The following is a 25081-nucleotide window of genomic DNA, read 5'->3' on the forward strand; positions in this document are numbered from 1 at the left end:
GTGATTGACAGTATCCTGGAAATTAAAGTACAAACTTCATACCTTCAACTAGAGGGCCTGACTGAAAAGAATGCTGTATTTATTTGGGATGACTTACTTCTTACAGACACCAGTATTATATACACAGACATTGTCTTTGTCTTCCTAGTTGCAGGGCACAGGCAGGTCATGGATTAGTCTTTTATTTCTCTTTGTTTTATTTTGATGCTGAGACCTTTGGCTCAGGGAAACCATGGATGCCAGGGAGTGTCTCTGAGGTACCCACCCTACCTCCCGCTTCTCCCAGTTTATTTGCAGTCAGCTTGCAGCTCTCCCTGACACCCAAGGCGGCAGCAGAATCACTGTCTTGCAAATGGCGTTCTTCTCATAGTCCTCTTGGCAGGCTTGCCAGCAGGGCTGCAGCCTGTGCTCCCTCCAGGCTCCACGCTCTGCCTCTGCTTTTCTCTGCATGGCTGCTCTGAGCGCCGTGACCAGCTGGCTGCCTGTCAGCGGCGGGAGATGGAAACGGCCTTGTGCTTCCAGCCCTCTTCACTTCTTGACGTGTTCTGAAATCTGAAACGGGAGACGGAAGCCACTCTGTTTCCCACCTGTGCTCGCCACGCCGGGGTAAGGAGAGGGGAGCTCCCAATTGCTACTCAGAATGTATTTAAAATTCTTCCTAAGAATAAATTAAGAATGTTAAGTTGAATGTATCTTACCATACCAAAAAAATAAATAAACAAACAGACAGTAATTAAGAACTGAGGCCACCTCAATTAGTTTCCTTCTACAAAGATGATTTATCTAATTATTTGTGTATTTTATGTATATGGGTGTTTTACCTGTGTGTATATCTATGCACCAAATCTGTTTCTGGTACCCAAGGAAGGCAGAAAAGAAAAGCATCAAGATTCCCTGGAAGTAGAGTTACAGATGGTTGTTATCCACTACGCCAGTGCTGGGAATTGAGCCTGGGTCCTCTGGAAACGCAACGGGTGCTTTTAAAACACGAGCCATCTCTCCTTTATATGCATTCTGGATCCTCAAATCCTGTCACCCCTATCTGCGATTTGTATTTTAACAGCAAAACACGAAGGCAATTGTGCCTTCACTTGGCATTACAGCAATGGCTTCCAAGTGCTGAAAAGCCAGCCCTGTGTGCTACAATGTGAGGATGTTAGGCACATTGGATTGTAGGCCCTCTTTGGGGCGATACACCAGTGAATCACAAATTCAGAGATTCTAGAACGTTTGTCCTCAGGCTGGTTACTGTGCAGCCTTGGGCATTTTCATCTCTGGAGGGGGCATCATGCACGAAAGTGCATTGCTGGGACTTTTCTAATCCTTGCTTTGCTTTGCTTCTCGATGTACCTGTGACAGGAAGGCTGTGTGCATCTCAATGTGCCCCTTCCCAACAGCAGCGGCCAGCCTCACTACCTGCTGGGGCTGGCGGCAGCAGTGTCCTTCTCATGCTCAGTCAGGGTTTAGGCAGAACCTGAAGAGAGATGAAGAGTCCTAGAAATCCCCTGTGTCTCTTCGGCTTCCTCTTTGACTTGGCACTCTGCTTCATCTCTCTTCACCTTCAAGAAAAACATCGTGATAGGTGGATCAGGGCCCAGTGGGGTCTGCTCAAGCTTTTGCACTAACCAAGAACAATACAATAGTAAATATCAAACCCCTACTCTGATCAACCCAATGGACAGGACATTCTCCACAGTTATGTGCAGAGCGGAGACTGACTTTGACATGAACTCTGGTGCTCCACATTTGACCACCTCCCTTTGGTGGGGAGGCCTGGTGTCACTCAAAGAAAGAATAAGCAGGCTACCAAGATGAGACTTGATAGCCTATGACCATATAGAGGGGGAGGAGGACCCTCCTCGGTCACAGACCCAGGGGAGGGGAATAGGGTGAAAGTGGGAGGGAGGGAGGGATGGGAGGATACAAGTGATGGGATGGCAATTGAGTTGTAATCTGAATAAATTAATAAAGTTTTAAAAAAGGAGAATCACAGGGGAGGTGGATGCCAGGGAGGTGCCTTCACCCCTCCTCACCCGCTGTGTTACAGATGCACTAGCAGCCAGACTGCCATTCAGCCAAGTCTGCCAGTGTCTGGAGATCAGTTTAAATACCATTTAGTTGCATTTAGATTATTTTATGATAACACAACACCCATCAAAAGGATTATTAAGCTCATATTTGCCAAGGCCTAGAAAAAAATAAAATGTATCACTTGGAAAGATGACTCCTACAATTGCCCCTTCAGCAATTACTCATTTCAGGGCCTCTCTGCCTACGTTAGAATCTGAGATAGATTGTCCTATGCTAATGCACAGCTCTGCTGTGGGCCTCTCCTTTAAGAATGCAGACTCACACTACCACGGGCTGATGCTCAGGCTTCTACCTCAGTTTGGTGTCATTGTCATGTTGTTTGCTCTGAGCCAAAGTCCTTGCTTTTCCTTTCCACGTACCCATTGTTCATTTGTTAATGGCTTTCCAGGGCAATATACTATTGATATAATAGACCAGTGCTCAGAACTCACCTGCTTTCCTTTGCTAGCAGCAGGTCTTGGTGTTCGTGGGTGGAGAGATTTTATAAACACCCTCGTGGCTCAAGGCTCACAGGAACATCTAACTCACTCCATGAAGATGGCATCTCATTTAAACCCAAGATGCTCTCGGCAGGTACCTGTGCATTGAAAGTTGACTAATTAATCATTTAACTATAAAAGAATATTGGTGGGTAGGTGTAGATGTATAGATACAGATGATATTGGTATGGATAGATATTCTAGTAACATGTCCCAAGTTCATTGTATGCTAGGCTGACTGATCCTGATGTTAATGCTCCAATGGTTCACAACTCTTCTCATCTCAAGCTCAGTCACCTGTCAGCTTGGTAGTCTGAACTGAAAAATGTTGCAAATCAGAATTTATTTCCTTCCTTCCTCCCTCCCTCTGTCATCCCAGAAAGCTTACTGTTTGGCCTGTATCATTTCTTCCCATCTCATTAGACTTTGAAGAGTAAAGCAGTTCCCCAGATACAGTGGGTGACATTTATGGCTGGAGGCTGACCATACACAAGCTCCTGCTGACACTAGGCCAGTGATTTCTATGCAACTCATTTCCCAGCTCTGAAAACTGGAATACCTTTTGGATTCCAAGATCATACCAGGAAACTTCTATAGTACAAGAACCATAAGCTTTGTTATACTCAGCTGAGAAAAATGGAAAAAAAAGAAGGCCTTTTTAGGAACTTAGTTATGAAATGTGTAGTTGAGAGATGGAGGTGAGGACAGGGTTGCTTTTGATTCCCTTAGCCTAGTATTTTCATTATTAATGAGCTTATTTTTTATAACTAACTAAATAAATATTTATAATCAAGCATAAAGAAAAATGATTTGTTGTTTGGGTGCTGGGGTTGAACTCCGGGTTCTATCCACACTGAGTGCTCACTGCTCCTGAGGTACACTTAGCAATTATCAAGAAATTGGGGTGCATAGGGAAAGAATATAGGGAAGAAAGATGGTTCGTGAGGATGGAGCTCTCTAAACAAAGGTTTTCCTCTCTGTGGTGTTATCTCTAGGCAGTGATAATATTGTTTAATTCTTGGTTATGTGACGAATACAAAATATGGATCACACATTCTTTCCCCACCTCTTCAGTTGCCTATCTCACTCTTCACTGTTGAGTAATAGTAAAATGATATTTCTGTCTTTCTACTTTAAAATAGTATGTTTGAGGTGATAGAGATAACTCAACAGTTAGAAACAAGCACTGCTTTTGAAGAGGACTTCATGGGTTTGGAATCCGAGCACCTGTGTTTGATGCCCTCTTCTGGACTCCCTGGGCATCTACACTAAAGATGTACCCATACCCTACCCAACATACACACATACACACAGAATTACTTTTTTCCCCCTCAATGCCAAACTGTTTTATTGCTACCTGTGTGAAATCTAAATGCTAAGGATGGCAAGGATGTAATCAGTGGCCAACCCAACAGCTTCCCCAAGCAAGATAAATACAGAGATCACAGCTGAACAGTTAAAAACCTGTAAGTTCAACATCTGTTTCCAGGGATAGGTCAATCCTTTAGCCCAGGAAAGGGACATGTGTCCATCTATGGAGGTTATTATGTGAGATGGCACACTGAAATGTTGGAGGCCATGAGGAGGAAGGGAGGAAGGGAGGAGGGGAGCAAGCACCGAGACCCTATTCCACTTTACTCTTTCTGGACATCTTTTTATTTTAGCCCCTTCCTTATGTCTATGGTCCCTCATAGCTGAGTATTGAAACTCTGTATCTTTCTTAAATCTCTTCTGCTGGCCAGTGGGCGGGTTAGTACTGCTATCCTTAGACTAAGAACTTTCTGCATGTGACCACTGGACGCAGATGGGGTGCTACGGAAACCCAGACAAGAGCAGAGAATGAAATGACCAATGGGTCCCAATTCATAGTGAAACTCTGACTTCTTGATCTTCAGGCTCATGTCCCTTCCCTACCTTCCTTGGACCTTGCTGACGTTGAAGCTGGAGTGCAGGCTGAAGGGACACACAGAACCCCAGAGGAGAAATATCCATGTGCTGACTATTACTTTACTACTCTCATTCCAGTGAGAAAACCCTCGTTCTCCCATTGCCAGAAGCCACGTGTTAAAATTGAGAGCTATCTTTTTTTTCACTGTGGAGGACACTTGTCCCCATGAGCCCCTGTTTCTCCATCTCAACTTCTCCACTATAAACTGCATACCCTTCTTTCCCACACACATCAAAAAGGGTTTGAATGAACAAGCTCTGTCCCACACCCCTACACACACACACACACACACACACAAACACACCCCTACACACACACAAACACACAAGCACACACACAAACACACAAACACAAACACACACACAAACACACACAAACACACACACACACACACACACACACACACACACACACACAAAATGAGTCACCTGAGTCTTGGCCTTCCTTTCTCAGAGCCCAGAAATGACCTCTCCTTATTTATTACCAAGAGAAACATAGTATGGCCTCCATGTTATAGACACAGTGTCCACAAACAAGCCAGACATCTCTCAGCAGTAAAGCAGACCTCTTGTGATTTATTACAGTCTCCAGCATGTCCATGATATCAGAGCAAAGTGGGACAAAGTGGGGATTTTTTTTTAAGTCTTAAAAGTAGTATGTTTGTATTTGACAGCCTTGAAGAAGACATCTTTCCTATCTTGGTGCATCTAAATTTCTGTAGCCAAAACACTAAGAATGTAACATTTATATAATTCCTGATTGTGTCATGGTTCTTCTTGCTATAGATAATCTATTGTATATTTGTATAGTGATATAAATGTCTATGTAAAAAATTAAAAAATAAAGAAGAAACAAAAAGTAGTATGTTTGAGTATCATATGATTTTGATTATGAAATATTCATTATAGAAGCACACAGTGGTTTTCAATTTTTTCCAAAATATGCTTTACTCAGCAATACTGACATTGAACAATGCTCATTAATATTTTTTAACCTGGCTAACTTAATTTTTAAAACTTGTGTTTTTGCTGCTTTCCCAATGAAAGCACTCTATCAATATAACTAAATACTTAAGAGAAGTAAGACCAGATTTTATTCCAATCCTACCAGTAGCTTCTCCTTAGAAAGACAGATGACCACCAAGTAGCTGGCACAGTCTCCTAGCCTCCCACACGCATCACAGCATACTGTGATATTTATGTGGCTACTTTAGAGGTAAGGTCTTGTTACATAGTCCAGGCTGGCCTTGAACTCACATTCTTCCTGCCCCTGCCTCCATGATGCTCAATTACAGGCTCAGAATACCACACATAGTTAGTTAACTGGACTTCTACATCAAATGTCACTCTCCTGTTTCAGACTAGGAGGTTCGCTGCTAGAGTCATAATTCCTTAGAAATCTCATACAGGGCTGGAGAGATGGCTCAGAGGTTAAGAGCACTGCTTGCTCTTCCAAAGGTCCCGAGTTCAGTTCCAGCAACCACATGGTGGCTCACAACCATCTATAATGAGATCTGGTACCCTCTTCTGATGAACATAATAAATAAATAAATATTTTTTTAAAAGAAAGAAAGAAAGAAAGAAATCTCATACAGTGTGCATAATGCCAGCCCTCTAACAGTACAATAGCAACAACCTACAGTTTTCCAGATGCAGCCTATAATAGCTCATCCTCCTGTTCCCCACTGCCAGTAATTTAGTGGACTGTATGGCCCATCTTGCCAAGATATCTGCCTCTCAGTCCTATGTCTCTGAACTCTGAAGCTTGACACTAAAGAACTATTCACAAATCATGTTCAGCCATAGCCAAACTACACTCCACCTGTCATGTCCCATTTTGCCTGTCTTCATCTAGTGAGGAAATAAGAGAATATTCATTTAGTTGACATCCCTTTCTCAATTTCCTAGATGGGTTGTAGACCTCATAACGGTTCCTGTGTCAGAAGTGTGTGTGCCTATGGCCCTCCTCTGTGGCTATGGCACTATTATTCTTAGAAAAGGTGTCTGCTGTTTACAACAGTCTCATCCACGAGAACCCACTTCTGGATCTTCAGCCTTTGGTTATCAGTCATTTACTTCTGTCTTTTGGGCTCCTTTTACCCCACAGCTTCTAAAGCTGAGATATTTGTAGCTTGTTTGAGAAACTGTTATGTTATTGGTGTTTTTGGTGGGGGGTGGGGAGGTTGCACAAGTGAGATAGGTGCATACATCTTGGTGCGTGCTGCAGACGCTACAGCAGAGAATGGACGTCTTGGTCATCCACCTTGTTTGTCTAGAGACAGTCTTTCACTGAAACTCACTGGACCTTGTCATCAGGATCGACCCATCTCCGCCCTTCACCGCTGAGGACACAGGCACATGCAGCTGTGTTTGGATTTGGGCGTGGGTCCTGGCAATTTGAACTCATGTCCTCATGCCTGCAGGGCTAATGGCCTTACCCACTGAGCCATCTTACACACGAACACACTTAGTGGTGTGGAGTGGCAGGGAAGCTCAGAGGCTGTGGTTCTATGCTTCAGCATTGTCCCGAGCCACATCTGTAGAAGGCTACTTGAGTCCTTGACACTCAAGGCCCCACACATACCACCAGCGCATGCTCGTTTCTCGAATGAGACGGTGAGGGGATGGTAACCTTGCTAAACACAGCTCTGTTCTGCCAAAAGTGCCCATGGGGATTGTTTGCCACATGTGATGTAGTATGTGGGCCACACAAGTGCAAATACGTATCCTGCCTTACCCCAACATGCCAGTTTTAGAATTAGAAGTAAAAGGCACTGGTTTATTCTGGTCCCATTCATTCAGTCCCTTACTAAGTATTTATTGATTGCTTACTGTATGCCTCCTATATTGTCTAAGTACTAGTGGTAGTGGAGGCAATTCTTGGTCCTCTCCAGCTATCCTAAAATACAGTAGTCAGGAAAACGGGATGCTTATGAGAGAAAGCATAACAAGAGGACATAAACAGAGTTAGCTCAAGGACTCTAACTTAGCTGGTTTCCAAGATACACTTGATCTCTAGGTTCCTATGCCAGTCCTATCTGAAATTTCAACATCAATATTAGATTCACTATTCTGGAAACTATTTACATAAGTCTACAAACCTCAAGTTGTAAAGGGAAACAATGTTTCCTTTCTGAGTTGCTGAAAGTTGTCTTGGTCTGCGCCAAGCAAAGACAATATAAAGTTAACATGTGTTATGTACATGTTTTATAGCCTGCCTCTTTTCCTTTATACTTGATCTAAGAAGTATCAGAAAATCTGTATTAATTGCTCATTTCTATTCTGTCTCAAAACTTATTTTTATATACTAGTTTTATTTTAATATGTGATATATTTTGTTTATATTATGCTTTGGAAAATACTGCTTTCTTATTGCTTTCATTTAAACTATAAATAGTTAATGGAAATTTTAATTTTAATAGTTAATTAATAAATATTTCAGACACATGCCAAGGTAATTTCATATCCATACGCACTGTGTACTGGTTACCACATAAAACTAATTAATGCACCCATCACTAGTACAGTTATCATGGAAGATGAAGAGGGTGAGAAAATCTGCTCCTATCACATTTCTAATGAGCAGTACAGTATTATTAGCTGCAACCACTAAGGTATACATTAAGTCCCCAGAAATGAATTTATCTTCTAATTGAAAGATGAACTCACAGATGCAGACAAGAGTATAGTAATTTTTGGAGGCAGGCTGGTGAGAAAAATGAAGTACTGTTGGTTTAAATAGTTCCTTTTTTTTTTTTTTTTTTTTTTTTAACTACTGTATGACATCAAAACCCTTGCAAGTTATTGGCTTGGGTTTGCTTAATAACCTCTCACACAAAGTATAGTTGATAACATTTTAATTTTTCATGTTTTCAATTTATGCACAATTTTCTTCTTTCTACCTTGCCAGCTTTAAGATGTCTGTCTCTTTAAAGTTATATATATATATATATATATATATATATATATATATATATATATATAATTTTTTTAATTTCCCATAAACTACTTTTCCTAAGCACAGAAATAAATCTGCCAAGAATAGGAACAATTCTTTGAACTGCAAACTTTGTCTCTCAGTGTCTAGCTCCACTTAGTTCCACATTCAGTATTACATAGGCAAGCAGGGTTTTTAAATTATGAACATATGAGATGCAGTCATCTTCAGAGTTCTGACAGAGCACGGTTCTTCGATGTGGTCAGCCAACCTCTAGAAGTCCATGAGCTCAGGTTAGACTATACTCACAATGCTGAGTATGGTGTTGACGCTGGTACTCTAATGCCAAAGTGCCTTAGCAACGATCAAGAGAGTCTAGCTAAATCCTACTGCACCTTAGTCAGGACATGCCATGTTTGACAACATAGGAAGCACAGAGTCATAGGCAACCCTTGTGCTATGAGGACAGAGGCTAGAGAAAATTCACATGGGCAGCTGTTCAAATCAAAAGCTGAACTAACCCCATTTTCCTAGAACGTCCTTTTATTTTATTTTGTTTTTTATCTGAAAGTACAACCAACAGACAAACTATGGCAATCAAGCGAACAGTCCTTAAATAAATTAAATGAGTATATCATTTAAAAAAAGAAAAGAAGAAAGACTCGTGAGATGACCCCACCCAGCACCACACTGCGCCCAAGGGGCAAGGGCAGGGCAGAGCATGCCCGTGGTGACCCCTTTCCTGGGTGAAACGGCCCCTCCCAGCGTGGGGCATTAAGATGAACAAGTATGTGGTGGAGAGATGGAGGGAAAGAGAAGCAGAAGAGTGTGTGCACAATGAAGAGAGGCAGAACTGGAGCCTTGTGAGAGTGAGGAACGGCCTCATATACGAGTAGCCTACAATGACACGGGAGGGCACGGTGAGGTCCCAGCCTGTGCTGCCACAGAAGACCACGTCTGGGTCCATGGCCCCAAGCAGTGAGGGGAGGGTCTGTGTTGGCTGATGTCAGTGTCCCATGTAACCACCAAAGGCCATGCAGATGTCCCTGATCTGGGCTGCCTCCTAGGGCCATGTTGACGTCTGAGGGCTGTGCAGAGCTGCCTTCACCTCTCGCTGGCTACAATATTCTGGAAAACTGATCCTACCCCTAGCCTGGGAAGCATGGGAGAACAGACCCCAAGGACATGATAGCAGGAGAAATGGCCCTAGCCCTCACTGGCTACAGCACTCAGGAGAGAGGGGCCTGCACCTGGGCAGCACAGTAGAGTTGGCCCTGGTCATGTGGCCTTGGGAGAACTGCCCAGAGTGCATGAGAGCAGGGAAGCTGTCCCTGTTTTTCGCCTGGACAGTGCTGAAGTGATGGCCCAGATGTGGGGGAGCAATCAGACTGACCAACTCTGTCACCACCCAGACCCAGATGCAGAGCTTTGAGTTGGGCCATGCCAATATTTAACCCATCTTATGATCTGCTGGAGCATGTGGAAAGGCTAAGCCTGGAGATACAAAACTGCAAGGTGTCCATGACACAGGGCAACAACAGGATATCCAAGAGGAGTCCCAGTGAGGATCCACTGTTGATAGTGTAGCAGAAACCAGAGACTTCAAACCAGACCAATGACTCACTCAATGAACATTTGCAAGAAAAGCTGGTTGAGCAAAAAGGTATACTGTATGACGTACTGCAGCTTCCATGACAAGATCTTTGTTTGTTTGTTGCTTTGGGGAAGGTTGCAAGGGTGGAGTGGAGTGCAGGCAGATGAGGGGGATTAGTGTGCAAGATATGAAATTCATAAAGAGTCAATAAAAAGTTAAAACAACAATAGCAACAACAACAAAAGCAAACAAACAAACAAAAGCAAACAAACCAAGTGCCATCATTTTTTTGGTCAAAGATAAACTCCAAGTTTTCAAATGATTATGAGAATTTCGGAAAACTATTAATCCCACCATGAAATTTAGACTTTTCTGATGTGAGTGGTGGTGATACTAATTAGGGTGGTTTTTATACGTTGTGTGGGAAGATATGCCAATACTGGAAGATGTGCATAACTTAGGAGAATATGTTTTCTTTGAAAACTCCATAGTGTATATACTGCACTGTGGTAATTTTCATCCCCATCCCCGCCTCAGCCACCTCCCTCCGCTGCTGTCTCATCTTCCAGCAAGTCTCCCTTACAGATCAGTTTCTATGTTACAATAACCTTTAAAAACCATCGACTTGAAATTTTTATTTATAGTACTTTTATAATGTTTATAACTATCTGTGAAGGCTATTAAAATATCTTCATATCAAGTATGTGTGTGATGTGTGACTTTTCAAAAAATACTTAAACTACAATAGCATTTTAAAACAAATCAAATGAGACAGATATGGCTTATTCATGTCTTCTACCCAGATCATAAATTTTTTAAATATAAAATAATTCCAGTTTTTATGTTTTAAAATAAAGTTCTTATAAAAACTTGCTTCCCCCTCCCTATGATTAACATCTTATAAGATCTAGATGAAAACACTCCAGCCCTATAGAGCAACTTTCCCAGCAAATGGACAAGGAGGTGTCCAAGCATAAGCTCATGAACAGAGAGTGCTCAAGGAAGTCCGATCTTCACTCTATCACATGATCAACAAAATGGAACAACTGAACTCCTTCAAATCAAATTATTCTTGAGTTTAGATTTTATTATATGAGAGATATGCTATGTTTTGGATACTGTTATTTGTCTCCAGTTTTTAAAAAATCACATAATTGGCATCACAGAAATGTTGGGAAATAAAGCCTTTAAGTTTATTTTTCTTTTTTTTTTTTAACAGTTTCTTTCATTTCTTTCTTTCTTTCTTTCTTTCTTTCTTTCTTTCTTTCTTTCTTTCTTTCTTTCTTATGTATACAATGCTCTGCCTGCATGTGTGCCTGACTGCCTACCAGAAGACAGCATCAGATCACATTGTAGATGGTTGTGAGCCACCATGTGGTTGCTGGGAATTGAACTCAGGACCTCTGGAAGAGCAGACAGTGCTCTTAACCTCTGAGCCATCTCTCCAGTGCCTAGGTTTATTTTTCAAGTTGAGATGACCAATTTGGGAACTATAATAGGCTTCCCAGTTTTGCCAGCCTTGACCCTCTAGTGCAGTGAGTCCAACCTTCAGTTCTCAGTGATCAGCTTACCCATCTTGCCACGCCTGGCAGCTGTATTTTCACTGAATGTCTTTGCTGTACAGGTAGGTTTTTGACATATTATTCAACTAGTGAGAAACATTTATAAAAGTCTTGATTCACATCACATCTAGATCTGTATGTATGTCTCCATGTCCACATCCACTGAATTTTGGGTGAACAAAAGGAAATGCACTTTGCCTCTCTGTTTACAGTTAGTTTTCATAATGACATCATATGGTAGATATTTTTGTTGCCTCTATATCACAAGTGGGAATTCCAATTTTTCTGTTTTAAAATATAGTTCTTATAAGAACTTCCTTTTATGTTAATATATAATGGGCTTTTCCCCCCAATACAGAGTTTCTCAGTGTAGCCCTGGCTGTCCTGGAGGTGTCTTTGGGTTTAATTGCTGTGAAGAGACACCATGACCACAGTAACTCTTACAAGAGAAAACATTTCATTAAGACTGACCTACAGTTTCAGAGGTTCAGGCCATTACTGTCACCGCAGGAAGTGTGGCAGCATACGGGCAAACACGGTGCTGGAGAAGGAGCTGAGAGTGCTAATATCTTGATCTGTAGGCAGCAGAAGGGGACTGCGTGCCACATTGGGTATAGCTTGAGCGTAGGAGACTTTAAAGCCTGCCTCCACAGTGACACACTTCCTCCAACAAGGCCACACCTACTCCAGTAAGGCCAAAATTCCTGATAGTGCCACTCCCTATGGCCAAGCATTCAAAGGCACGAGTCTAGGGACCACGCCCATTCAAACCACCATACCAGGCTGGCCTCAAGTTCAGAGATCTCTTTGTCTCTGCCTTCTGAGTGCTGGGATTAAAATCGTGGGTTATTTTTAATGAATAAATATTTTCTCTGAATTCTCAATTTAAAGGTTTATTTCTATTTTTAAATTTCATGTATCTGTATGTGAGTCTGTGGGAATGTAAAGTGTCCACAGAGGCCATAAGAATTACAGGTATTGGTGAGGAGCCTGAGGTGGGTCCTGGGAACTGAACTCAGTTTCTCTGAAGGAGCAGTGTAGACTCCTAAATGCTGGGCATCTCTTCAGTCCTTCAATATAAATTTTTAATAAGACAATAATTGTTAGGCCAAATGTGTTGACAATGATAAGTATATATATATTAAACATACCTGTGTCAACAGTATTGTAAAGGTGTAAGCACAGGTGAGCCTCCTTCCATTGACTCAGGAAAATCCATCTTCAACCACAGGTCATCTTCCTTCGTGGATGTTATCTACACTGGCCCTTAGGAAATACCAATTACCTACCGCCTCATTCTCCCATTTCTGTGCTCCATGTCAGTTATCACCGATGTTGTTTCTTTTTACTGTGGTACATGGACCTCAATGTGCACTTCATGCATCTCATTACACTCTCTTCTTAATATTACAGCATTTCCTGCTCATTGTCTTGTGTCTGTTGTGCCTTAGAGTCAATGCATTTCCCTTCTTTGTTTCTTCACAATTCTTTAATTATTAATTCTTTAATTATTTAATATTTAATTATTTAATTCTTGTGAATTAAATAAGGGAACACTGTTTTTTTTAAATAATCTATAGCCTTTAAAAATAATCTATAGTTTCTTTCTTCAGCTCAGGGTGTATTCTCTTTCCTTTTTAAATGTTTTCCTTCACTAATCTCTTCACTGGGACAGTCTTCTAAAATTTTCTGTGGTGGCGGGGGTGGGGGTAGGGATGGATTTTCAAGACAGGGTCTCTCTGTGTAGCCTTGACTGCCCTAGACTTGCTTTGTAGACCAGGCTGGCCTCCAACTCACAGAACTCTACCTGCCTCTTCCTCCCTAGTACTGGAATTACAGGTGCAAGTCTTCTAAATTCTTATCTGTCTTCATTCATTTTTAGAAAACACCTTGGCCTTTCTCCTGCCTCTATGGGATGATCCTTCTTCTTCCCAGATATAGCTGGAATAATTGTCCTCAACCTCCTAATGCTGCGACCTTCTAATACAGTTCCTCATGTTGTGCTGATCTACAACCAACACATTATTTCATCACTCTTTCATAACTGTAATTTTGCTACTATTATGGATCATAATGTAAATGTCTGATATGCAGGATATCTGATATGTGACCCCTGTGAAAGGGTCATTCAGCCCTCAGATTGAGAACTGATGATATAGACGGTTGAACACATGTTTTAGGTCCTAATCCAGCCTTCACTTCATGTGGTCCTTCATGTGGTTCATATCTATTTTACCAAACAAATACTGTTTCTTTCCTCCACAACTTGATTTCAACAACTGTAAACCAATATAAATAAAGGGGAAAGAGCATCCTTGGCATCCTGATTACAGCACTGACCTAGAAAGTCATCCTGTGAGAATTAACTATAAACCTTTAGCAAAATCTACCAGCTGCCTCCTTGCCCAATTCTTGTCCTTAGTATCATATACTCTATAATCTAATAATTGAGAGTAAGGTTGCTAGTGAAAAGCATTAGCATTGCTCCACAATGCAAAGTAACTTGACATGAATTTTGAGTAATTTCTCTCCATTGTACTTAAACTTGCATTATATTTATAGATAACAAAGACTTGTCACCAGCACTAGGTTGTCTAATAGATTTGTTTTTCAGTGTTGATAATATTTCCTCTTTTTCTCTGCTCCTTTGTAAGTATTGTAGTTGGATATAGTTGTAGAACAATGTCATAGAGACTAAGAAATGAATGCCACTTTGAGATTATTGATGATATTAAACCAATGTCCAAATTATTGTGGTTCTGTAAACCCCAAGAAGTAGCTCCATACACAGGATGATGAGTCAAACCTCTCATAGAATGAACAGACTTTCCAATTCCTCTATAAGGCAAAGGGGCATCCCTAATGCCAAGAGTGAGTCTAGGGTTTGGGGATCTTTAACAGATGACTTCAGGGTATAAGCACAAAAGTTGGGGAAAATATCCAAGTGTCAAAGCAGAGGCACTACTTTATTACCAGGCCCCTGACATGAGCAAAGAGTCAGACATGGTTGATGAAACTCTTGAAACATGTGACTAGAGTTTTAACAGGGAACAGGAAAAGGCAACAGGCCGGGTAATGGTTCCTGCCTGTTCCTTGCTAGTCAGTGAGTATAAATCACATGTCTGCAGTAATTCATCCACCTGGAAAAGGACACTTGTCTTTATTTGCGTCTCCTTTAAGCAATGAGGTCATTACCCTTTCTAAGATAAAAATCTGCTCACACATTATTTTTTTCTGTACTGACTTTTCTGTTCATTGACCAGGTTGATCAAAGCATGTATGTCCCATAAAGCCTTTTAGATGTAATAAAATTTCAGGGCTCTTCCTTTACACAAATGGGGAGGGGATAGTTTTCAGCATAATGAAAGGAAGATAAACTGCTCTGTGCTTGAGTTAAAGGCTGGGCCCCTGTGGCTTTCCTGAGATTCTTTTCAGGCTTCCTCCAGGGACTAACCAAATTCCAGACCTACATGAAACAATCAGAAGTTGGAGCTATAGATGTTTCGACCTCCAGCGTGGATTGGCCAGACTCAGCTGTGCTCTCTAGGTATCAGTTCCAGGGTTTGGTCCATTTTGTTTATAAGAAAAACGTGATACAACACGGCAACTTACTAATATGGAGCCTCCCCTGCTGTCATCTCCTACCAAAAGACACACAAACCTTTCCCCTCCTGGCAATTCCATGTCTTCCTGAAGAACTGCTCAGCCGCAAGGATGTCACAAAGACTTAGCATGTTATGATGTCTACTGCTTGTGTTATTATTCACACACACACACACACACACACACACACACACACACACACACACACACACACGTGTCCCCTGGGACCCGGATCTAGTTTTCCTCATGCCAGGCAAATGCTCTGCTGCTAAGCTCTGTTTCCAGCCCTGTGTCATCTTCCATGGTGAATTCTGCTTCCCTTTCTTCTACTCACCTTTCAGCCCTCATTTCAAACCTCTTTCTTGTACAATTCCACTGAAGTTCTAGACGGACTGGGTCTCTCACACACGCCTGTGCTCACCTGCATTTCTTTGGCATAGTTTCATTCATAAGGGGGGTTTATTTAAAATTCCTTCTCCTTTGATTACTTCCTGTTTTCAGGGGTGATTTCTGTTTTGTTTCCTTTCCATTCCTTTCTACCACTTGTCCTTAGAAAAGAGAAATTATTGACAGAATAGCAATTCCTGGACACACTGTCATTTCTCTGGTAGCTAACATTCCAACAGCATGGCTTTGTGGTGCTTCCTACCAGGTAGGCAAGGCTAGCTTTCCCAGAAACTGTGGATTCATTTCTGGGGTTTTGAAGAAGCCTTATTTTCCTTCATGACCTCTCTCTGATGGTGGTAATTCCATTTGCAGGTGAGATAATGCACTTTTTCTATCAGAAATGTGACTTTAAATGAAAATCCTTGCCAGAGACAAGTACTTTGATCCAAATCTCATTACCTGTCTCAATGAGTGCTCATCCGATTTTCTGTGAATACATTTGAAAAATGTTGATGGCGCCCTGTGGCAAGTGGAACTGAAAGGAAATTACTCGAGGAACAGAAGTGTCCCTGATCACTTACCGAGAGTTGGGCTAACATCCAACTGTGATACCATCAACCCCCAAGACCTGTTTGGTATATTTTGATGATACAGTAACATGAGAGAAGCCACCAGAGGCAAGGTGCTGGTGCCATGTTAGTTGGCAGTGTTTACTGCGGAGCAGAGATTGTTGCTCTGAGATTAGCCTTTTAGCCAGGAAGTGTGAGTAAGTGGATAGCTATTGGCTTGGAGCAGTTGTAGACAGACCGTTCTTGGTTTTCTAAGTGCTCTCCTACACAGTGCCTCTTGAGGGACCTAACTTAGAGATCTCCAAGGTGAGTTTACAAGTAAAACAAGGAGTTTCTTGCAAGGAAAGGAATGGATAGCTGACTATCTCCTGTCTACAAATTAGTGTGCTTTATTACAATAACTGATGACTAGAAATTGGGATGCATATAAAGAAGTTTGATCATATTCACCACCCATTCTTCCTCCTAATTCCTCCAAGATCCACTCCCAACTCCTTCTCAACTTCATAACCCCCTTTTTTAGTTATTATTATAACCCACCAAATCCAATTTGTACTTATGAGTATGAGGGCATCACGGGAGCATGCTAACTTACCAGGGGCCACAACCTTAAAGAAAATTGGCTTCCCCTCCCCCAGCAGCCACCAATGTCAATAGATCCTTAGCTAGGAATTGGGGAGGGTGAGAACCTACCACCTCCACGCTGGAAGATTTACTGGCTTGATCTTGTGCAGGTGAACTCTTCCAATGACAGTAAGGACCAGTGGGACAAGACATACTCATGGATGGAATACTGGTATGAATGTTCTGTGAGTAACCAAGCACTTCCTGGTTGATGTAAGGTTCATTCCATAGGAGGTTATGCTTGTCTGGTCCTGTGACGCTAGATAAAAGCATAGCTCTCAGATCTCACCAGATCAGTCTATTTGGCAATTAGACAGTGGTTAACACACAAACTCACAACTCATTAAAACATAGAGGTAAGTGTCTGTAGAGTGCTCATCTACAGAAGACATCGATATCACATCCTCTGCCCCAAGGTTCAAGAACCACCATAAAAAGGGGAGACAAAGACTTTAAGAGCCAGAATTCAGGTATGGTCCTGGGGGAATCAATAGCTTCTGTAATGACAGGATTTCAATATTAACTCATGGCAACTGTGGGTTGCAGTATATATGTGTGTGTGTGTGTGTGTGTGTGTGTGTGTGTGTGTGTGTGTGTGTGTGTGTGTGTTGAAGAAATACACCAAGAACTGCTGAAAAGAACTCACCAAAAAGGGCAAGAGAATAGATTGTTGCAGTAGAAGTCACTGAGAGTCTGCATGCACTGGAACTGAGGACTATGCTATAGACACCCTAAATTTCAAGCCTAAAGTCAATGTTTTCAAGTACTTTATATTATGACATTAAAGCAAGGAAATAGTAAAATACATATTTTATATCAGGAGCTTTCAGTTTTTCTTAGGTATTGATGCAACCATCTTATATTAGGAATTCAAGAGCATTTAAAAGCTTCACTGTGAACACATTGGGAAGAGAAGATAAAAGAATTCAGTGGCCACAAGTCTGTCTATGTCTTTGGTATACTGATATGAGTTTTATTAAGTTCAAGCATGGCAAGGTTGAGTCAAGGGATTTAAAAAAATGCGGGGGACATACATAGTTGAGCAGTCTCAGCCAAGGTGTAGGTCTATCCACCCTTGGCTTAGCTGGATCTGCAAGGTGGTCCTAAGTCCTCATGGCCTTTTCCGTGTTATCACTTGAGGGGATCAATCTGGTTCCTACAGGATGGCCACTTCTACTGTAGGTGCAGCCTCACACTCATGGAGAATTTTCATAATTACCTTCATCTTTGAAACAGGGTTTGTCCTGCCATTTTTAAATTGGAATCCAAAGTGACTACAAGGCTAGGACAGTGACTCATCTCTGAGCTTTCAGCCTTGAAACAGATGAGATATTTTCCAAAAAGACATGATGAGTTTGTCAACTTACAGAGCTAAGCAAGTGGCTAAGTATGAGAAATATGAAGAAGAAGAAAAAGAGGAGGAGGAGGAAGAGGAGGAAGAGGAGGAAGAGGAGGAGGAGGAGGAGGAGGTGGTGGTGGTGGTGGTAGTGGCAGCAAAAACACCAGGCTTTCATCCAGCCTTCAGCTACCCTATGGGCCCAAGTGAAGCCAACATTTTCAGCAGAAGTAGCTACTACATGCCCATTTCCATTTTGTATTAAATATTCCTTGGCTTTGGGCAATATGTGTTTGTTTTGGAGAGTCTAACTCTGTGTCCCAGGTTTTCTGAGCTGGCTTCAAACTCATGTTGTTTCTCTTAGCCTCCCAAGAGCTAGCATTACAGATATAAGACATCACATCCAACTGGTTTTAGAAAAGGCTTAATGAAAAGGAAAACCTATTGCTATATTTCACCAATTCTAAGACAGGCATATCTTTCAAGTGGTAAACCCTTTAAGTCAAAGTCCGTTAGTAATTGACACCATGTTGCTTAATCAGAAATGTGTTCCTCCTTGGTGATATTTTCTTTAGAAATTGTATATCTTATGAATAATTGTAAGAAACACTTTGTAGGAATGCTTAAAGAATCTGTGTATTTAAGTAAAATGTCCATGTAGACATCTTCCTGTAACACTTCCAGTTCCTCTTTCCTCAAGGGTCTAGCTTATACAGAAGGCATCAAGGAGGCTTCCTCACCTTGTTGCTTTTGGTTTGATTTGCCAAAAGGGAGACACTATCAGGAGAGACAAGGGGTAGGGAGGGGCTAGATCAAGGTCGGCTAGGGTACCCAGTGAGTAACAATATTGCTGTAGATCAACAAGATTTTTAACCTTACCCCAGGAGAGGTAGGGTTAATGCTGCCTCTGCACCACCAATGATTGCTCACCTCAATGATGCCCACACCTTTGTAGCCAAGTTCCTTACTAATTTGTCCTCAAAGTCCCAATCTGAATCTACATGCTTGTCTACCAAAACTTGCTAGACCCAAAGTTCTTTAAGCCTTACTTCTCATGGACCAGCAGCCAAGAGCTCAGTGGACTGCAGGGCCCTTCCCTGGCAAATCACAATCCATCTCTTAAGGGGATCCCCAGATGACTGGAGTGTACGTTAAAGTTTGAAAAACACTGGCTTAACACATCAGTGAATATAATCAAACCTAGTGCCAGCATGTTAATGGCTTAGTAAGAGATTATTATCTAGTCCTCAATATCCACTGGGGAATTCTTTTTCATCTCTCTCTTTTTATTATTATTATTTGTACTGAAGAGATAATGTAAAAATCTAAAATGGAAATATCCTTATTTGGAAAGCTTACAAAATCTTATGTAAAAGTTGCTTGTTCTCATCATTCATCTTTAAAATGATTTTATTTTAAAATAAATAGCATCTTTGGAACAAAAATACTACTTACAGATATAGTCATGAATAACACCTAGGTCCTCCTAGGCCAAACATCACTGAAAAAAGAAAAGAAACGAAAAGTGAAGCTATTGGTCTGAGAGTCTGCATATTGGATGCAAGTATTGGTAATTGAAGTTTCACTTGTCAGAACTAAGCTGTTCTTATTGATTTTTCTACCTCTGCAAACTGGAAGTTTGGAATTTGGAATGAAGAACTAATTGTAAACAAGATCACTCAGGATGATAGAAAGAACATTTAGTCAATTTAAAAACACAATCCTCAATAATTTTTGACACTTATCCGGTGCAAAAAGCTTCAAAGCCCTGTGGATTTGCTGGTCCACTTAAAACAGTTCACATTCTTCAGAGGGAAAATGAGACATGAAGTACATACAGACAGCCCTAGAAGCCCCCTTCCAGGATAAAGACATTTATAGGAAGGAAGCTTCAGTCATTCAGCCTCCTGTCTGCACCACATTAGCTTCTTTGCACCAAGTCCTCTTGAAAAATAATCTAAAAGTCCCCCATAGTAAAGGAGAAATGCTTGGTTTCTAGTTCAAGCCTATAATAAGGAAGCCATTCTCAATGGTCACTAGGTAGCTAATAGCCCTGGCTTGGATGCATCAGATAACCTGGCTAGGTGGACATCTTCCAGCTACCAATCCTTTTGTTCTTTGTTTGTATTTCCTGGGGGGTGTGGTCCCTGAGACTCTGGGAGAAGACCTGGATAACGGTGATAAACCTCACTTTTAGGCTGTCAGTCTTTTAATGGTCCCCACCCTGAGCACAGCATCCGCACTACACCCTTCTTCCATGCAGTCGGTAGAATATGAGAAAGCAAAGACAGGCCTTCACTCCCTGCATTTAGAATAATGCACCAGGAATGGTCACAGGTAGTAAACGCAGGTCTATCAGGTAGCTCGTACAGCCATGTATGTATTGGTTTCCTGCCCTACTCCTTCCCTTCATCCTCTGGCCCTTTTGTTCCCATCCACCCTCAGTAACCTTTCTCTTCTCTATCACATGTGTCTTTGCCTCCCCTCCTCCTCACCTTTGGTTATTCTGTCTAGTTATAGCCTGGAACTCTCACATCCACCTAAACACTAAAGGTTAGGCTCTATATCTGAGAGAGAAGTTGTATCTTTTTTTTTTCTTCAAAAAGTGACATTTATTCAAAGAGAGAGGAAAACAAAAACAGAAAAACAAAACAGAACAAAACAAAAAAACCAGGATGCCCATCCCTTGCCTCCCATCCCTCTCCCCTCAAGCTGTTTCTCATCCACCCCAGGACTGAACTCTGGCTAGGGCCAGGTAGCAGAACCTCCCCTCAAATGAGGTCAGCAACATTGAAGGGCATCTCTTTAATGGAGGTGTTGTAGAAAGTCTCAATGCCTCGAAGAGACCTTATGTCTTCTGTCACTATGTTAATAGCCACACCCTTATGGCCAAACCGACCACCTTGACCAATTCTGTGCATGTACTTTTCCCTGTTGGTGGGAAGGTCATAACTGATGACTAAGGAGACCTGCTGCACATCAATGCCTCTGGCCAACAGGTCAGTGGTAAACAATACTCTGCTTGAACCAGACCAGAACTCTCTCATAGTCACATCTTGTTGATTTTGGTCCATGTCTCCGTGCATGGCAGAAACGCTGAAATCCCAGGCACGTATCTTCTCTGTCAGCCAACCGACAGCTTATTCAACAAATGGCACTAGCCATGGTTCTTAGGAGCAATGTACCATGGCATGGTGTCCAAGGACAAACTCTGGCCCACACTACCCAGGGTTGATCCCAGCCTTGCACTTACTAGCTACACAAAGAGACAGATTCTTTGTGCCCCAGTTTCCTCAACAGAGATCTAATTGCTACTTTTAATGAGATTGTTTTTAGCTTTAGATGATTAGTAAACCAAAGAAAGCACTTAGAATAGTGACTGGAAAATAAAAGGGATGTATTTATATTTACTGCAATGAGCAGTGTGTTCAGCGAAAATAAGGTTGACCAGCAAATATCCTAGCATCAAAAGTTAGCATTCCACTTAGTGAAATTCTCACTTTAGCACTTTAATATATTGTTTCTTGTTTTTTCTCCACTTCTAAAAACGCGAATATATGTATATCCACTGAAGATAATTCTATGTTCTTTCTTGTGTACAAATATTAAAATGTACAACTACGTATTTATATAACATTCATATGTTTAATTTGTTGTAAGTAATTATTTGTTTCCGTCTATTTGTGGTGGTTTGAATGAGGGATGTCCATCATAGGCTCTGGTATTTGAACACTTGGTCCCCAGTTGGCAGTGCTGTCAGAGGAGTGTTAGGAAGTGTGGCCTTTCCTGAAGGAAATATGCCATTGGAGGTGAGATTTGCGACTTTAAAACCTCATGCCACTTTCATATTGTCTTTCTGCTTCATGCTTGCCATTGAAACATGAGCTCTCAGCTTCCCCTCCCACCTGCTGCCTTGCTTCTTCACCATAATGGGCTTTTATCCCTCTGAAACAGTGAGCCAAACAAACTCTTCCATTAGTCAGTTTTTGATCATGGTTTTTGGTTATAGCAACAGAAAAATAACTAAGAAAATATTATTATATATCAAAATAAAACATGTTATATACATGTTCATATTTCATCACATAAGCACATCATGTTTATATAATTTATTTTTATATTGAAGTGATTCTATATTTATGGTACATGTGAATTACATAACAAGTGTGTTTTTATTATAATGTGCATTTTTCATAAAGAAGTTTAGGACATTGTAAAGAGAACACTGCGTGGCATTAATAGAATAACCAGTGTGCACATTTTTTAAATTAAAAAAAAAATCTAAGTTATTTTCACTATACCTTTTTAATTAACTATAACTACATCCTCATGCCAACAATTATCCTTTGAAAACATGAGGTTTTGTATGTAAGTTAAGACACTTAAAATGTGACTGTGTCTTGAGAAACCTGGCATCCACTCTAGCCTTGGGTATATAAAACTTTCCTTTTCTTAACTAGCTTCTCCCAAACCCCACCACACTCATGCTTACATCTATGTTAAAAACCCTGTCTTAATAAGCGTTAACACTGCCTCCAGAGAAGAAAGAAAACATAGTTCTTAATGTCTGCTAAGTATCAGATTACGTAGATGCCACAATATATTATCCCAACTCTGTTTTCTTTTTCTTTCTTGTTTCATCTTGCTTTTTTTTTTTTTTTTTTTTTGCCCATTTCCAATTACTCTTCATAAACAATAACGCTTTGATGAGTGGTCTTTTACATACATTCTTATGCACCGACTTCCTCTTTCAGTCAAGATGGAGTAACCATGGCCAGATTTATTTTCCACATCAGACAACTAAAGCAATCAGAAAGAATACAAAAAAAACCAAATTCAGACATTGGACAACAGACAGCGTGAGACAGTGGCCTCCCAGGGAACAGAAACAAATGAGACAAGCCAGTGGTTGTCCTATTTGCCTGGAAGAGACCCAGAGCAGATCCCAAGGAGAGGGAACACAGGTAGAAGCCAGTAGGTTCCTTGTGTAGCAGTCTTCAATCAGATTCAAGTGGCTGGGGTGTTCAGGGTAGAGCCAGGGGAGGAAGCTAGGCAGAAACCTCACTCTGCCTAGGAACACCGTGTGAGGATGAGGAAACCCTGAGAGACAAAGGAATGAGCCATACCAAGGGAAAAATAAAATCAGGCATGCGCTTACACTCGGCCAGGAAGAATCTATTCCTCTCACCACAACCAGAAACCTCGTAACACCCAGGGCATGACAAAAGTGCTCAGAAGGCAGTAATTTTAATTGTGGAGTAAAATTAGCTCTGAACTAAAGTCTTTTCTTGCCCCAGAGAAGAAAGATGAAAAGCAAGACTAGAAAGGAAAAAAATCATCTCCCGGGATCTTAACTGCTACCATCTGCCAGAATGTGTGAACCGGCTCATCACAGATCTCCCTGCTAATCTGAGGAACAGTGTTGAGGAGAAGAGCTCATCTGTCAGGAGAAAGAGGATACTTTTGTCCAGTAGTGTCAACCCATCAGTTCATCCAAACACAGAATGAACATTTTCCATTTGCTCAGAGACATTGTGCGTTTTAAATCACCTCCCTTCCCCATAGTTCATAGAACTGCTAGAGCCACAATTCGACAACCAGATATGGCCCAGTTCCATGGCACAGCATTTCTGGAACACATCATGATAAAGAGAAAGAAAGAACCACATCTGATAAATGTATCAAACCTGTTTACTACGGATACAATCACCTTGTGCTTCCTGTGTGGGCTTGATTTGATTGGTGCTAAACCAATGAAAACCCATTAATGGGTTCAGTGGTATTCTCTGTCCAAGGTAAGACACACAGAAGGTTTTGCTTCTTCCTAGTTTTGAATCACGCACTCTGGGAATGGGCTGTCTGCAGTGGTCCAATTCTTCCTATCTTCTTCACTTCAGCTCTCACTATTAGATGGCTTCAATTTGAGGCAATTTTCAAGCAATGATTGTATCAAACTAGAATCTAATTGAGAGAAAGTAATTTCTGTTAACCCCCCCCCCTAAAAAAATGCCAAGCCAGAATATTTCCTATCTGAGAAAATTACATCCTGAGGCTGCCAACTCGGGGAATGGAAACTTAGCACCATTCAACACAACTCTGCCATTGTTCACTTCTGGGCCCGCATGTGGTAAGAAGTCACATGGGGTGGGGTAGGCGTTGCTCACATTTATTTTGGAGCTGCCTGGAAACCAAAACAAACAAACAAACAAACAAACAAAACAAAAACAAAAAACAACAACAACAAAAAACCCTAGTGATATGTAGTCCGTTTTCCCTCTCAGGAGCCCAGCATTTACCATGCCTTTGTTGAGATTGCTCCCACTGTGGAATGCCATTCTCGCTTCTCTCAGTCCATTCACGCTTTCTTCCAGAAGATTTTGCTGTGTGTCTCAACCTGCGTGAGTTTCCCTCTTCTCCTAACGTTGGCAGACTTAGAACCTTTAAGCATTTAACGAGGCATGGGTCCAAAAGCAGTACTCTGTGTTTAAGAAAGAGGTCAGAGAGAACGATCAGGTCTTGCCCCATCTATCCAAGCACATTATACTCATGGACCACGGACCACTTCTTTCCAGGTTCATCCTTTGGACGGGCTCTGTGCCCTTCAAGTTTTCTCGGCACATACCTCAATCCACTGTGACCTCTACAATGCTGTTCTCTCTCAGTCATAACTAAGAGCTCCCTTGAACACTGAGATCTTTTCTAGCATACACTACTATTCCCAGAATGCTAAGCCTTGTTAATTAGCAAACACAACATTGGGTTTATTGGCATATCAGCCTCTATAGTTTGAACGATTCAACACAGTCCTTTTTTTTTTTTTACTCTGATTTCCCTAGAAACACATTTCTCCACCATTTGAAAAGGAAATCTATTCTCTTTCCCTCATTTCATCTATTAGAAATAGACTGGAAATGTACTTTGTCCATGGCTCATGCCCCCACCTAAAACCCTA

General features: G+C 41.4%; 3 long non-coding RNA genes across 3 annotated transcripts in view; all 3 read right to left on the minus strand.

The window, feature by feature from the left end:
• Positions 1 to 287: 287 nt before the first annotated feature.
• On the minus strand, positions 288 to 2645 carry LOC311592120. The gene is made up of 3 exons (XR_014777297.1): positions 2523 to 2645; positions 1417 to 1559; positions 288 to 552 (listed from the first exon to the last, which is right to left on the minus strand). It is a non-coding gene; the product is annotated as an uncharacterized lncRNA (long non-coding RNA).
• A 14221-nt stretch (positions 2646 to 16866) lies between these two features.
• LOC311593225 lies at positions 16867 to 24085 on the minus strand. The gene is made up of 4 exons (XR_014777619.1): positions 23840 to 24085; positions 22856 to 22929; positions 19585 to 19630; positions 16867 to 17052 (listed from the first exon to the last, which is right to left on the minus strand). It is a non-coding gene; the product is annotated as an uncharacterized lncRNA (long non-coding RNA).
• A 410-nt stretch (positions 24086 to 24495) lies between these two features.
• The window catches only part of LOC311593221, a 61155-nt gene continuing 60569 nt past the window's right edge, over positions 24496 to 25081 (minus strand). Inside the window, exon 8 of the long non-coding RNA XR_014777618.1 lies at positions 24496 to 24607. This is a non-coding gene — a long non-coding RNA (uncharacterized lncRNA). The remainder of the gene's footprint in view (positions 24608 to 25081) is intronic.

This window comes from Acomys minous (genome assembly GCF_964271855.1).
Source record: "Acomys minous genome assembly, chromosome: 1".
NCBI lineage: Eukaryota > Metazoa > Chordata > Mammalia > Rodentia > Muridae > Acomys > Acomys minous.